Raw genomic sequence first — 16,954 nt, 5'->3', positions numbered from 1 at the left:
CGATTAGCCTATCAAATCATTCCATCAACTAGGCTACTCTTACCACAAGCACAATAAAACCAAACCATGTTTAGTAAGAATGTATAAATAACCGTAGCCTACCGCTCATGAAAATATGAACAATTCCGACCGCTTCACAGTGGACCAGCAGAGGGAGCTATTTATAAATATATATTTATTTATCACAGTTTTTTACGATTGGATACACACTAAAATCAAAAGTATTACACAATTATCAAAACCTTCCCTCAAGAAGCAAATCATCAGCCCAGATTTGCACCACTATAAGCACATGTCAACATAACACTTTTTGCGAAACAATACACGTGATTTGCAAAATACTAAACACACTTACAGTGGCGCGGGAAGGGGGGTGCTGAGGGTACTGCAGGCAGGGAAAAATAAATAAAGCTCTTACTAATTTGTATGTATTAAATATATATTAAAACGCTTTAACTCATATTTTTGCTTTGGGGAAGAAAATGAATGTTAAACAAATGGGTTTGCTAGTTTTTAGTTATCACAGGTAGGATATGCATGGAGATCTTACTATATGAGGTTCACGTGTGTGTGCCGAAGTTGGCACTGTAACGTATGAAGAAAAACGTAAGCGAACTTGGATTATTTTGGCAAAAATGCGACGAGTTAGAAGATGGAGATGCTGCAGCACCTTCTTCAACTTTCCACTCACGCATAACTGTCGCAATGACTAGCAATAAGCAGAAACATATTTTGGAGTTGTTATCGAGGAGCATAGTTAAGATAAGTTAAATTAGCGATGAACAGTCAAGGACGTCAACAACGACGACGACAGAGTAAATCGTTGGCCACAGGCCGTTTAAAGGATACATTTTAGGTATAGTGTATGTACTTTATCTGAGGGTATTTACAGATAAAGGAGCAAATTAACATAGACCAAACATAGATTTCTTTATTGTGGATTCACAGAAGTTGTGAATGTTAATGACGTGTAGGCTATAGTTTAACGCCGAGATCTGGAACATGCCACATAATCGATCGTGTTATATGTTTTGTAGTTGTTGTTCATTTATTTTTTGGATTTGTTAACATGTTAAGATTCTCGTTGGAGATATGCAATAATTGTAAGGCAATACCCAGCCAATTTCAACTTCGGCCTCTAGGCTTAATTTAGGCTATGTATGTGGATATCATCATAGATGATGGAGGACATTTGCATTAATTGAACTCCGGCAGTGAATGTACTGGCTACGGAAAAATTAAATAAAGTTAGCATATATTAGAAATAGTTCATGCTTGGTTCTGGTATATTTTAAAAGATTTTTAAATGTCAGTTAGCGGCCAAAATCAGTGCTTAAGCCCCTACTTGTCTAAAATCATATTGTTGTGACGTCACATATTTTAGTAGAGCCCACAGCACCCCCGGCATGAAAGAGGTTCCAGCGCGCCTGCTTATATACATTAGACACAGAAGTATATCAAGATGTCAATTTCTTGCAATTCCAAAGCACTGACTGTCAAATTACCACACCTATGAGCCAATTGGTTAAACACAGCCATCAAGTGCGCAAACACACGAGTGCTTAATTGTAGACACATCAAACAGGTTTAAGCCCTAGAAATGCAGCAGGTAAGTTCAACCAAAATGGAAGAAGTCAGAAAAAGAAGACTGAGGGTGAGAGGGGGAATCCATGGAGGGGGTGAAGGAGGAAGAGGAAGAGGCTGAGGTCAAATTAGAGGTAGAAAAAGAGAAAGACCTGAAGCCGGAGGAAAAAGACCAAGGGCCGTATTCACAAAGCCTTTTATCTTACCACTAGGAGTGCTCCTAACTCGCGCTAAAACCTTTTACGTAGGAGTAATTTCTTAAAAGTGATTCACAACGGCTCTGAGACCTACTCATACTAAGGATAATACCAACTCCTAAGCTTAAGATAAAAACTCCGTTGCTATGGATGACGTCGCTTCTCATGCACGAGTTTAGAAGGGGTGAGGACGGTGATTGGTTGTTGACAGGCTCTCTCATTAAAAACTCATTCGTGACGTCTCTCTAACAATCCCATTATATCGACTGAAAATAAGAGAATAACCTAGGCTTCAAATTAAGTCATATTAAATAGTTATGGACAGTGCAGTTAGCAGAATGCACACGCATGATGACAAGTTTGTCTTTCCAACGGGAATGACACTTTGCACGTTAAGAGAAATATAAAGCGATCAATATAAAATATGGCAATTGCATGTAATCAAGGCAGTAATAATTAAAGCACCCAGCAAACTGTAAGTCTATTATATTTCCAGCCCTTGACCACTTCAAATATCAGCACATGCGGCCCTTTAAGCCCTCCAATCTTAATTGATCAAAGCGAAACGAACGTGAAACGTATAGTCCCAGGACCAATAGCCACTGTCACCCCAGCGACATCCAGCTGGTAAGTTCTCAAAAACCTGCTGCAGACCGCTCTGCGTTGAAATGCACAAGTCATCGGTACATCCAACTGTTGGATGATGTGGGGTCTACAGTGCGTTGATAGTTTGATGAATTAAACGGCTGAATGATGATCCCCAGTGTCGTCATTTGCGTTTTCCGCTAAGCCAAATAGCCTATCTTTATGTTTCCAAACATTTCACTTCGGGACACATCGTTGTTTAAAGGCGTCATTGCATCCCGCGCTAATTCTACGACAATATTAATACCTTCACGGTTTAGGCAATGTCTTTTATCAATTCCAAGTCGGCAGCAGCCATCTTACGATTTTTTGTGAATAGGTCTTAGTGACTTAGGAGTCCTCATGAGGAGTTTTAAGCTGTCCTAGACTTAGGTGCTACTTTTAGGGATAAAATATTTTGTGAATTGCTCTTAGTAAAAAAAATTAGGAGTCCTACATTTAAGACTGACACGCCCATTATTTTTAGGAGTTTCTCCTAAATTCGCCACTTATGAGCTACTTTTAGCCCTAAGATTCTTTGTGAATACGGCCCCAAATGTATAAAATTAACTTGAAAGAAGGAAGGGTCCCATATTCACGAAGAAGAAGAGAGAGATCATAAACATGGTCTTGGCCAATAATGCTATCAGAAAAAAAATTGTGTTAGTTTTGTTTTGTTTTTCAAATCACTATCAAAATCGTGCTTAAGCAATCGAGAAAAACTGTAATGCTATTACCTGTATAGGCCCGTTGTGATTGGTTCTGACTCTGATCTACCGTATATTTTCGCTTGGCCAAGCCATTCCAGGACTGTTCTGCTCTTTATTTTGTTTTGAAGTAGGCCTACTACTGTAATACTGAATTGTATAGACAGCTGCGTTTACGCAATGTTGAATCAAAAACTCAATGGCTTTTTTTCAAATAACTGTCTTTATTATTTATTCTTTATGCTCCGCACTGATCCTTTTAAAAACTGGTAGATAAATTAGATTTTGGAAGGAGCGGGGACACAATGTTGTGTGTTTTGTTGATTGCACGGGAAAATGAGGTAGTTCCACAGGTGTCCACACGAGGGAGTGAGAGAGTTATCATTCTATTCCCTCCCACTCATAAACATTCTATTCCTCTTCCTGGTGTGCATGCCTCTCTGTGTAAGTATATATTCTTAACTGAGGTTATGTGTGTGCGTGTGTGCGTGTGAGAGAGAGGGGGGAGAGGGAGAGTGTGTGCATGTGCATGAGGGAGTGGTTCCTGCGTGTATGTGTGTGTTCGTGTATGCATGCATTCATCATTTACAAACTGTATGCTCAACTGCAAGATACGTTTCTGTGTGTATATGTGCAAGCACATACGTGTGTGTTTGTTTGTTTGAGTGTAAGTGTGTGTGTGTGTGTGTCTGTCTGTGTGTGTGTCTGTGTGTGTGTGTGTGCGTGTGTGTCGGTGTCATGAAGGCAGCTCACTTTCAGCTACCTGAGAGGACAGAGTGCTGTAACCTACTTGGCTGTCACATTGACACAGGGCCAGGTAAGAGGTTGGTGGTTAGCAAGGTGCCAACAGGAAGAGAAACAATAGCCTGCCAATTTGTCTGACATGGCCCAGGGGAGGGGGGGCAGGGTAGTACCTGAGACACCCACTGACAGAGATGCTACCCTGCAGTTAATGAGCGGTGAGGAAGTAACTTCATCTCAGGGGTGAGGCGCGATGCCTTCTCTTTTTCACATGCCAAGATCAGCTTGCTGAATGTGTGTGTGTGTGTGTGTGTGTGTGTGTGTGTGTGTGTGTGTGTGTGTGTGTGTGTGTGTGTGTGTGTGTGTTCATTTAATTTTTGGATAGGGGACTTCTTTCATGTGGACAGACAGATAGGTAGATAGACAGACTGACAGATAGATAGACAGATATATTCACTAGGTGGATGCCTCCTCACTGTCTGTCTCTGTGCTGTGGAAACTATTGGACAAAATCAGTCCACGTTTTTGGACCACCAGCAGGGGAACCTGTCCAAAGTCTGAGAGCAAGGCCAGACTAAGCGGATTTTCATACTTTCCGGAACGTATTCGGGTTTAGTCAATCGCTGCCAGACAAAGCTGTGCTGCGCTGTTCTACGGCCACACACACCCATTGAAACTGGTGAATATGCTGTAGTACATATGCAAGGCCTGTTGGTGGCGCTGTGAAGGGTGCTACCGGAAATGGAGAAGAAGACTCGTAGAAGAAGACGACAAGTTACAACTAGTTAAGTTGGTGACAGTTCAGTTTGTCGCCAAGTAGTTGACCATACTGTGCCTTATACATTTCCTATGCTTAAATCATCATTGTTCGACCTGTATGTGATGCATTATGTGCATACCTAATGAAAGTAAGGGTTTTCATGAAGTTGCTACTGTGATAGATCGTGTGTATTAAATACCACATTTTGGGCTACCTTCTAGTGCTATTAGTAGTGATTAGCACGCTAAGTGTAGTACGCGGAGATTTAGCTATGTTCTGTTCTGATACGCTGTAATAAAGATGTGTTCAATCCTGCTAAGATTTCGACTGGATGAGATATGAATGAGATCCATGTTGCCTAGTGTAATGTCCACTATTATATGTATCTGGTAATATTAGTTGTGTAATTCAGTGCAGTGTAAATTAGTCCCCATAAAGTAGACTGCTTTGGTAACTCAGTGAATAAAACGTGCCCTTCTTAGATCGTTGTTTGCCAGCCATAAACAGAACAGAAGACTTACATTTTTTTGTTTTTATTGCGATTGTGAAGATGTACGTGACTACTTGACAGCTTCCAGCGTTCACGTGGGATAATTACGTCATCAGATTCGCGGATTCAAACCCGATTTGCGGCCAGACAGGCCCTGATAGCAGGGTAGATTGCAACCTTCCCATTCTGGAGAGGGGATTCTAACCTTGGCGGAAAGTAACGCTCCAAATGGCAGATTTATCTGGCCGGGAGGCCAGTTTGTCAAGTTATTTTCCGGAAAGTATGAAAATCCGCTTAGTCTGGCCTGGCCTTAAGTCTTTCATTCAACCGGATACAAGTCCGACCCATTTCCCCTGAGTCAGTCTTTCACCCAGCCGGATACGAGTCCGACCCATTTCACCTGAATCCTTTGAGTTAGTCTTTCACCCAACCGGATAGCCTACGAGTCCGAGCCATTTCACCTGAGTCGTTTGAGTAAGTCTTTCACCCAACCTCAATTGATTGATACAGCAAGGAGGCCCGTCGTCAGATTCATTTTCTAAGTTTGTAACAGCATTAATGCTACTTTCAGGCTGTGTTTAATGTGTAAGGTAAGGTAGATAAGCTGACTTAAATCATTTGATGACTTCTTTCAGTCAAAATCGACTGTAACTCGTCTGAACCAATTTTCTTGAAATATGTTTATTGTAAACATGACAATTAAATTAAGTAAAAATAAAAAATAAGTATCTATTCACAATTTACGAAATTACATAGGCTATTTAATTCTGATAAGCTGCCTTACCAGCCAAGCCTATCATGTTACAATTTGTTCAATGTATCTAGGCTTACTGTGTGTGTGTGTGTGTGTGCTTGCATATTTCCCCTGGATATCCTCAAAACTGCATTACAGTGGTTTGCTGTGAGCGTGCGCATTAGGCACTAGGGAGTGGGCTGCTGGGCTCATTCAGCGACAAAATTTCGACTGATTCAGATTCAAAGGACTCAAAAGATTCGGATCTTTTTAGTGATTCACTCAAAGGACTATGAATCTTCTAAGTGAATCGAAATTCCCATCACTAGTCTGGCCAACTACTCATTAGCGATCCACTTCACTCACGTAATTGGACACGCCTTTAACCAATCAGACCAACGATACTATACAACGATACAACGATCGGTAATAAAGCAAACACATATTTTTTCTGTATGAATTGTTCCAGGGCAAGTTTCTGTTCTGTTTTCAAAGAAAACTTGCCTTATCGAAGTTTTGCGGTGCTTCGGCGGCCACCATGTCCAATGTTTAAAAACTCTCCGTGCAGTAGATTTTGTAACGTAGCCATGGTAAGTTTAAATCCACCAATGGCGCGCCAGGTAGCCAAAAGCCAGTTTGTGATTGGCTCCAAGGATTCTGGAAATCTTGAAATGAACGGCTATCCGAAGTTGGCCAGACCCACTGCAGAGGCAAAATCAATTTGGTCGGAAGAAGTGGGGCGGGACTTCCCAGACTAATGCGTCGGAGTCAAACTTCCGGGTTTGTGCACCCCTCAACGGCATTCGAATTTTCAAAATGGCCGCCAGGTGAATAAGGCGAATGGGTTACAGAGTAAGTCCTGAACTAAAGCGAACGCACCATCAACCAGGCGAGCGAGCATTTCATTGGTCAACACTACATCTGGCATTCTATTGGTTGCCCACGAAAAAATCCGCAAGCAGGAAAAATCTGCAAGGAGACTTTTCGTAAGCACGCGGAAAATATGAGTGTGAGCAGGAAATGTGTGCGCGCAACGGTGTATCTGAGTGCGAGCACACAGTTCGAGCGTAAGCACAGCACATTTTGCTCGCAAAGACTAGGTTTTTGAGTGCGAGCACACAGTTTGAGCGTAAGCAGAGCACATTTTGCGTGCAAAGACTGGGTTTTTGAGTGCGAGGGCAGGGTTTCATGCTTGCAAACTGAAAGAACACGCTTACGAATAAAGTTAGGAATAAAGCTCCATAACGTAGCATCAGACTGGACTTCTGTCTTCTTCAGCTTTTCCAGCACTTCAGACATCATTGTGTTTCTGCGAAGAACAGGTCTAGGAGTGAAGGTCTCTCTGCACTGGGGGCAGCTGTAAACACCCTTAGGGTCTTCCTGATCCCAGCACCCCGTAATACACTTCAAACAGAAACTGTGTCCACAGGTAACAGTCACTGGGTCCGTCAGCAGATCCAGACAGATAGGACAGGAGAACTCATCTTGCAACATTGAAGCACTGGCCATTTCACCTAGCACACAGGCACACATACACAGACCTAAAGTGAGTTTCACCTAGCACACAGGCACACACTACAAGGAAAGCAAAAAAGGTTTCGTTTCACCAGAAGTGGGAGTGTTTGTGTTTCTTCCTGGTTATGCTTGCACGCCTGCCTTAAAGGCACAGGGCAAGATTGCAGAAGTCTAGAAATTCCATAATTCATTTCAGAAAACTATTGTGTTATTAAGAGAAATTAGTTTATTCCAAAGGGGTAATCATTAGGAAAATACAGACATGTCCAATGCTATTCAATTAAATTCTATTTATATAGCGCCCAAACAATAAAAATGTCTCAAGGCGCTTTACAGAGCCCAGTGCCTGGACCCCCTTAGAGCAAGAACAATGGCAACAGCGGCAAGACAAAGTAGGTGATATAGTCATTGATAAACAAAAGGCTCTTAAAGAGAATTCCACATAAATGCAAATAAATCATCAGAAATCAAATAATAACTCTATATATTCTCCCTCGTCATTAAAAGGCACTTAGCTTCTTTCAATCACCTGGTCTTGTTATTATTGCTATGATGCCATTTTAATTGTACTACTTAACTGCACCTGTAATTCACCAAACCCTTCACAGACAAAGGCAGACAAGGGGAGCAGCAAATGATGAATGACCATATTAAGGTTTTCCTCAACATTGTTTAATTGTTCAAATGTAGAAACAATTTTCAATTGCATTGCATCAATCCGTCAGTCAACTTTTTTAAAACATTTAATTCGTCGGTCAGTTAACTTTTTAAAACATTTCATCAGACCTCGTTTAAAACAGATAAAATATGGTTTTATGACTGTCTATGTAAGATTCCATTCTTTGGGTTAGTTGATAATAGGTGCATGTCCGTTGTATTAATTGGGCTATCCTTTCTAACATGTCCGCTACACAGTAGCTAGCCCCTTATGTGTACAAATACAAGGTAGGTTAGAAGTTAAATCACCAAATAAGGTTGGTGGAAGGCTTCTATGCTGTAAGTCATAGTTGACCAGTTGGGTCAAACGTTGTTTAGGGTTCTCATTGGTTCAAATTAATTAACACCAGAAGTTGTTTAGGGTTCTCGTGTTTTTTTACCCTTACCCTCCTCCTCCTTTGCTGTAACCCCACACTGGGGTAGGTGCATGTAGAAGTGTCCTGTTGCCATGTTTCAATCACTAAAACAACCCTAACCTTTACAAACAATTCTAAACCTGATTGTTCAAATCCTTGATTGTGATTGGCTAAAAGCCGTTGTAAAATCCAGCATTACCTTACAATTTGACCTGATTACATTCCATATTACTGCGCAGCGAATGGAAAGGCATTCATATAGCGCATTTCATACCCAGTGTTCCATCTGGCTGTTGCGTTGCTTCAAGGGTTGCGTGGCAACGATTTATTTAGGAACTATATTTTTTAGTGGCGGAAGAATGACGGTTTATCATTAAACTATTGTTTCTTAAATTGAATTGTCTTTATTTATGAAACCATATCAAATGTGTAGTAACAGGTTTAGAAAAGCAATAAGCCCCGCGAGTCCGTGCTTTGCGCTGATTTTAGAACAGGTAAGGGGGTTTAACGGCACTCCGCTTCGCGTCGTGCCTAACAACTCCCTTACCTGTTCTAAAATCAGCGCAAAGCACGGCCTCTTGGGGCTTATTGCTTAATTAATATGACACATTCAAAGTATTAAAGTCTTTTATTTATTAATAATCAACATTCCTGTTGATGCACATATCCATGAGAAGAAAAGAAATGAAATCACAGCCCCATTGCCAAAAAGGTTATATGTGTGTTAGGATAATAAGTTCCCCTATGTTGTGCTGCAAAGGTGATGAATGTTGTCTATCAAAAAAATGAAATGAAAAAGGAAAGCTCTGTAGCAAGATAGACATGTACACAGAATATTAACCAAAGCATTTACACAGGAAGACTGGGTGGTTCTGGTGGGTCGTAAGGGCTAATGTAATGTAGATAAGTCATGAATAGAAGCCATCGTGAGGTAATGACATGCATCAGAGCACCAGCTCAATCCTAGACACACTCCCGCTCCAGGCAGGATCGTCTGGAAAGTCTGCAGTCACAGCTGACCCTGTGATGGCTGCAAAAAGAGAAGCTGTGGGTCATTGCTACTTGTAGTAATATAAGTGCTATTCATGAGTGGAAATGACTGTGTACAAAAACACTTATTGAAAAATAAACAGCAATATAAACAGTTTTAAAAGGTCACATTTAAACTTGTAATTCAGCATGTGTTTATAGTAATGGGTGTAGATCAGAATGTGTTTATAGTAATGGGTGTAGATCAGCCACTTCTCAGCCATCTGGTTGTGGAGGTGGGACGGGGCTGTTGATCTCGGAAAACTGGAAATTTACTCCACTGCTGTCCTCAAACAGGTATGCCTCCTTTGAATATCATGTAATTATGGTAACTGCTCCTGTTAAAACATATGTGATTGTTATCTACCGGCCACCAGGACAACTGGGTGATTTCGTCCATGAGCTGGACGTCCTGCTGTCATCCATCCATGACCATGAGTGTTCAATACTCATCCTTGGCGATATGAACATCCACCTAGACAATCCCAACTCGGCTGACTTTCGGACCCTGGTTCACTCGTTCGACTTACAACAGGTACCCACTCCTCCAACTCACAAAGCAGGGAAAGAGCTTGACCTCATCCTTGCTCGGAACTGCACCACGGACAACCTAACCGTAACCCCTCTCCATCTCTCAGACCACTTCTTCATTCACTTTGGTGTTCGGCTCATTGAGCAACCCTCTGTCCCTCCTCCTATGGTCTCGTTCCGGCGCAACCTCCGCAACCTCTCTCCCACTCACTTTTGCTCCCTGGTTTCCTCTGCTCTTCCACCTTTATCCACCTTCTCCTCACTAGGTGTCGATGATGACACAGAATCTCTCTGCTCCACTCTGAGCTCATGCTTGGACAGTTTGTGTCCACTTCCTACCAGACCAGCGCGAGCTACCCAGTCTCATTCATGGCTGAGTGATACCCTCTGAACGCAGCGCTCCAATCTCAGAGCGGCTGAGAGAAAGTGGCACAAATCTGCAGCACAGGACGATCTTGCAAGCTACCAGACACTGCTGGCCTCCTTCTCATCCAGCATCACTGCTGCTAAGAAAACTTTTTTCAATGACAAGATCAACAGTGCAACTGATGCTCGGAAACTATTCTCCACCTTCAAAACTCTGCTCTACCCTCCTCCTCCTCCTCCTCCCCCAGCTACTAACCTCACAGCCGATAACTTTGCTTCCTTTTTCACAGAGAAAGTGGCAGCCATTGGGAAACAATTCGACCAACTGTCTTCCCCCCCTAAGGGCGCTACCATCAATGGCTCATCGTTTCCCTCTTTCACCCCTCTCACTGAGAGTGAGGTCTCCAAAATCATAGCAGGTAGCCGTCCAACTATATGCCCGCTGGACCCTATCCCATCCAACATCCTTCAAGCCATTTCCCCTGCCGTCTTACCGGCAATAACACAGGTGATTAATACCTCATTTAATTCTGCAACATTTCCTTCTTCATTCAAAGTGACTTGGGTAACGGCGCTGCTCAAAAGGCCGTCTCTCGATCCCACTCAAGTGGAAAACTATCGACCGGTCTCACTTCTCACCCTCCTATCTAAAACAATTGAGAGGGCAGCCTCCAAACAGGTCACAGAGATCCTGTCAACAAACAATCTCCTCTGTCCAAACCAGTCTGGATTCAAAAGCAGTCACTCCACCGAAACAGCCCTGCTATCTGTGACAGAGGCCTTAAAAACAGCTAGAGCAGCAGCTCAATCCTCGGCTCTCGTCCTGCTTGACCTATCAGCTGCGTTTGATACAGTCAACCGCCGCATCCTTCTGTCGATACTGTCAAGTATGGGCATCTCAGGCAAGGCGCACTCCTGGTTTGAATCGTACCTCACTGGCTGCTCATTCAAGGTGTCATGGCAAGGTCATCTATCTGTACCCCACCACCTCACCACTGGGGTGCCCCAGGGGTCGGTAATGGGACCACTTCTCTTTGCCATCCACACCACATCACTGGGCCCTATCATCCGCTCGCATGGTTTTTCCTACCACTGTTATGCCGATGATACTCAACTGGTTCTGTCCTTCCCTCCTGAGGACAACTCTGTTTCGGCACGGATCTCGGACTGTCTTGCTGATATATCCACATGGATGAAAAACACCCACCTTCAGCTGAACCTGGCCAAAACAGAACTGATGGTCTTCCCAGCCAAACAGTTCATCCACCACAACATCAACATCAACACTGACTCTTTGGGCCCTATCTTGCACCCAGCGCAATTGACATTGTCACCAACGCATGTATCATTCCTATCTTGCACCCGGCGCACAGCGCGATTTTCCCTCCAGAGGCGCTCGAAATGAACTTGCGTCGACATGGGCGGGGGTGGAACAGAGAAGGCGTTTCGTTTCTCTGGCGCAAGTGGTATTTTGCAGTTTCAAAACAACGCTGTGCGCCATTGATCACAAAAAAGCTGGTCTAATGTCAGAGGCGCAATGTCTAAAGTCTGTAACGCGTATTCAGAACGCTATTTTAAGGGCGCATGTGCTTGCCAGCACAGTAAAGGACCTATAGGCTACACTTTACTTTTGTCGTCTTCACGAGAGATTAACACCAATTTTTGGGCAAGCCATATATAATTACAAGGAAAATAAAGTATTTACCACATGAGGAAATCATTGTGATATCCGTATCCAAGACATTTTAAAAACTAGGCATACATCTAGCGTACACATTGACCCAAATGATTCAGGTTAATTGAAGCTGCATGACATTTGATTTATTGTATGGCTTTGTTGCATTTATTTAATGCCAGTATTATTATAAATCTTGTAAACTCATCTCTGTGTATGTGGACTTTATTTATGTACCTTGGGTTTGGTCAGCTGGTGCACTGGCTTGGGTGCCGATTTCCATGCCCCCAAATCCCTGCACGCTCTCAGGCATGAGGGTAGATGTGGCGATCTCCTCTGCTGCCGTGCACGAGAACGTGTGTTACCTTCCAGCTTTGATGTCCCACGTCTCCGGACGTCATTATAGCGTTTTCGGCACCGTTTTCGGGTGCCCCGTAGCAGAAACAATCACGGCAATATCTTCCCATGCTTGCTTGACTTTGCTAACTTTTGGAGGGTTTCTCGCATCCCCATATATATCTTTCTCCCGGCTTTTTACAAAGCCATACAATAAATCAAATGTCACGCAGCTTCAATTAACCTGAATCATTTGGGTCAATGTGTATGCTAGTGTGTGTATGCCTATTTTTAAAATATCTTGGATATGGATATCACAATGATTTCATCATGTGGTAAATACTTTATTTTCCTTGTAATTATATATGGTTTGCCAAAAAATTGGTGTAAATCTCACGTCGGTCTCCTCGGCTGTGAACTTTTCCGGTCTTCCACCAGGTAATTCCGCCATCAAAATAACAAGCCGCTATGGACTATGCGCTCCTCGCTCTTAAGTGGAATGTGAGATGACGCTCGGATTGGTTTATTGCATATTACGCCCAAACCACACCTATGGCTGAGTAACCTCCTTTGGACCAACCCTTTTGACACTTGCGCTGGACGCAAGTGTGTTTTTTCCGCCGTTAAAATAGCAAGTGCGCCATAGAGCCGCCCACACAGCTACTTGCGTTTGGCGCCGTCCTACTTGCGTTTCTGATCGGCAAGATAGGGCCCATAATCTCTTGCTCCATCCAAAACAGCAAGAAACCTCTGGGTCATTATTGATGACCAACTAACCTTCACAGCACACATCGCCTCTGTCGCCAGTTCATGCCGCTTTGCGCTATACAACATCCGCAAAATCAGGCTGTACCTAACCCAGTATGGCACCCAGCTGCTGGTGCAAACCTTGGTGAGTTCCCGCCTCGACTACTGCAACGCCCTCCTAACGGGCCTGCCGGCATGCGTGGTAAAACCACTACAGATGATCCAGAACGTGGCGGCACGTCTGGTGTTCAACCAACCAAAGAGGGCACATGTCACCCCGCTACTCACTGAGCTCCACTGGCTGCCGGTAGCTGCTCGCATCAAGTTCAAGGCACTTATGCTTGCCTACAAAGTGCTTACTGGGTCTGCTCCCACCTACCTAAATGCTCTTGTAAGGGCAAATGTTACACCCAGGACGCTGCGCTCATCCAGTGAGCGTCGTCTGGCACTGCCCCCGGTGCAAGCACGGCAATCCAGACTATTCTCAGTTGTAGTTCCACGTTGGTGGAACGACCTGCCTAGCACTACCAGAGCAGGGTGTCCCTCTCTACCTTCATGAAGCTCTTAGAGACTCAACTCTTCAGAGAGCACCTCCCTTCCTAACTGGCACCTTGGCTTAACTTGCACTTAAGCAGTGACAGGCCCACAGTTCTTTTTCTTTCTGTCGTTTTCTATTTTTTGAAAAAAAAAAATAAGCAGTATGTATTGTTACACCAGGTTTAATTGCTCTTAGCTTGATTGTTCTCTCCCTTGTACGTCGCTTTGGACAAAAGCGTCTGCTAAATTACTAAATGTAAATGTAAATGTAAAATGTAAATCAGCATGTGTTTATAGTAGTGGGTGTAAATCAGCATGTGTTTATAGTAATGGGTGTAGATCAGCATGTGTTTATAGTAATGGGTGTAGATCAGCATGTGTTTATAGTAATGGGTGCAGATCAGCATGTGTTTATAGTAATGGGTGCCGATCAGCATGTGGTTATAGTAATAGGTGTAGATCAGCATGTGTTTATAGTAATGGGTGCAGATCAGCATGTGTTTATAGTAATGGGTGTAGATCAGCATGTGTTAATGGGTGTAGATCAGCATGTGTTTATAATGGGTGTAGATCAGCATGTGTTTACAGTAATGGGTGCAGATCAGCATGTGTTAATGGGTGTAGATCAGCATGGGTTTATAGTAATGGGTGTAGATCAGCATGTGTTAATGGGTGTAGATCAGCATGTGTTTATAGTAATGGGTATAGATCAGCATGTGTTTACAGTAATGGGTGCAGATCAGCATGTACTTACAGTAATGGGTGCAGATCAGCATGTGTTTATAGTAATGGGTGTAGATCCATAAGGGCCTTACCAGTCACCACACCGCAGAGTTTGAGGTCCTCAGTATGTCTGTTGATTCTGTAAAACCCACGGTGTTCTTCAGGAACCGTCCGTTTGACCGTGTCCCCTTTCATGACGCCTGTAACTGGAAAAGGAGCTGAGGCAGTGATGTCTGAATAACGGAAAACTTCTCCTAACTGCCATCACCCAATAGATGAGAAGAACACTATATTTCTGTATAGCTTGAGGGCCTCATCTGCAAATACAGTGATATCACATTGTGGTTACATTCTGGAGGGTTAAATGCTACACAAATTAACCTGGCAGAAAGTTATAATGTTATGTGTCAACCAATGCCATCAATTCAAATTACTGTTGGCCAACGTAATTATGACTCATGTTGCTCTCTCTCTCTCTCTCTGCATTAGGACCAGATATATAAGATGCTTTGGTTCCTTTCTTCACCCTTAATTGGGAGTGTGTATAGCCTCTGTACACTGGTGTGGCAGTAGGCTATAGTTGTTCGGATTGAGATAACATTGCAATTATACAAAATAAAATAAAATAAATGAATAGAATAAACAGTAAAATATATACAGTACAAATGTGTGTTTGTGTTTTATACTTTACATTACATTTTATGCATATACACCTTATGGTAATATTGGGGAGTAGTATTCAGTCATGTAGTTTTAATATTGTTTAATCCTTATTCTAGTCTATAGTATGACTACAGATTCAACCTAGTGGGCATTAAAGGAATTTATAGTTGCCTCTTGCTACGTGAAGAATAGAGGCAATCATTGCCAGACCTCCAGATTCAATATTTCAATAATATTTAGCTGCCGATTCAATACATATTTCAATTCTGTAAATACTGCGGTCAAATGGTGTAATATATTTCATATTGAACTTTTTACTTTAAACAACTGAATCAGGTTTGGAAATGTGAGTTACAGAAAAGTTGTGTCTACAAACTAAGGGTTTTAAAATAATAATAATACTACTAATAATAATGATGGTGAAGAACTTAATTTTCATAACTGTTTTTATTTTAGACCTAAATAGATTTTTTTTATTGATGAAGACTAATGCATTTTTTTACTCAGGAAGCATTGATGTTAGGAGGAAGGCCTACCTTTGTGTATCGCCTTGTGGAACTCTTTTGTTTTCTCCCGCAGACATGGAGAGACAGATATCACTTTGCTGTAGGAGAACTCTGTTATAAAAGTAACCATGGGAAGGTTCTTCACCACAGATGAGGCGAGATGTGACTGGAAACTCTACAGGGGATAAAATGGACAGATCATAGGCAACATTAACAGGGTCAGTTACAAATAAGGGTTGGCAAGATGCCAATTAAAAAATATGTTTTAAACCTGTTAAAACAACATGCCCAAGGACTGTTAGAATGTATATTTTGCATTTCTGTTGGTTTCATAGTATTTGATATGACATTTCTACCATTTTTCACCAAATGCGGAACTAATGGCCCTGTATATTGTCAAATGGTGTAACCATTACACAAGTACAAGTATTTAATATTTCATCCTCCTAGATTTTATGTACGTGTAGTCATGAAAACAAGTAATTGATTTTCAAATATCACATGACATTTTTTTTTTATTATATTAATTTTTAAAACAGATTAAATTGATGTTTTAATATACTGAGCAAGACATTATGTTGTAAACATTAAAGTTTTCTGCATATTCCATGGCCATTTGGGTAAAATGGTTTTAAAACACATTATAACAGTGTAGTGGAATACTTAAGTATCATCCATATTAACTTGTTTGTACAATATGAGATTTTTGTGAAAAATACTGGTTACGCCAATTGACATTAATCGGTTACACCAAATGACCATTCTGCTTCTACAGCCAAAGAGCAAGCAATTGACACAGAAAAACAAATAAGTAGTCGCCAAGGTAAAATTAATTACAGATGTTTTAATATATTCTTGTGTTATTTTTCATATTACATTAAAAACATTAACCAAAACAATGAAGAAACAGGACCAAACTGATCAGTTGATGCAATACTCTGAAGAGGGCCGTCATCCGCTGACGGATTTAGTGAAAGAGTCAGGTTCAGCATGTCTGTACTACCTTTCCTGTCTTTTGGCCAGGCCATTGACTGAATGCCTACCAGATATGAGGCATACCAGCCTATGGCAAGCCACTTTTTCTTTGGTTGAAAGTGGCATCTGTTAGGGGACAAGAGTATAGAAAGCTTATTGTTTGCATTTACATTATGTCCAGACCTATATCAAAATTCTGTCTACTTACATACAATATATTATAGAAAAGTGAATTTAAATGTATGAATGGATGAACAAATAATTAAATAATTAAATAAATAAATAAATAAATAAATAAATAAATAAATAAATAAATAAATAAATAAATAAAACTAAACATACAAAAAAATGTATCTATCAATAAACTTCATGAAAAAAAAAATCACATTTAAACCTGCTGTTAATATTGAACAGTAGGAGTCACTATTTCAACTATAAGAAA

The sequence above is a fragment of the Sprattus sprattus genome (assembly GCF_963457725.1).
Source record: "Sprattus sprattus genome assembly, chromosome: 5".
NCBI classification, from domain to species: domain Eukaryota; kingdom Metazoa; phylum Chordata; class Actinopteri; order Clupeiformes; family Clupeidae; genus Sprattus; species Sprattus sprattus.
This window is presented reverse-complemented; position numbering follows the sequence as displayed.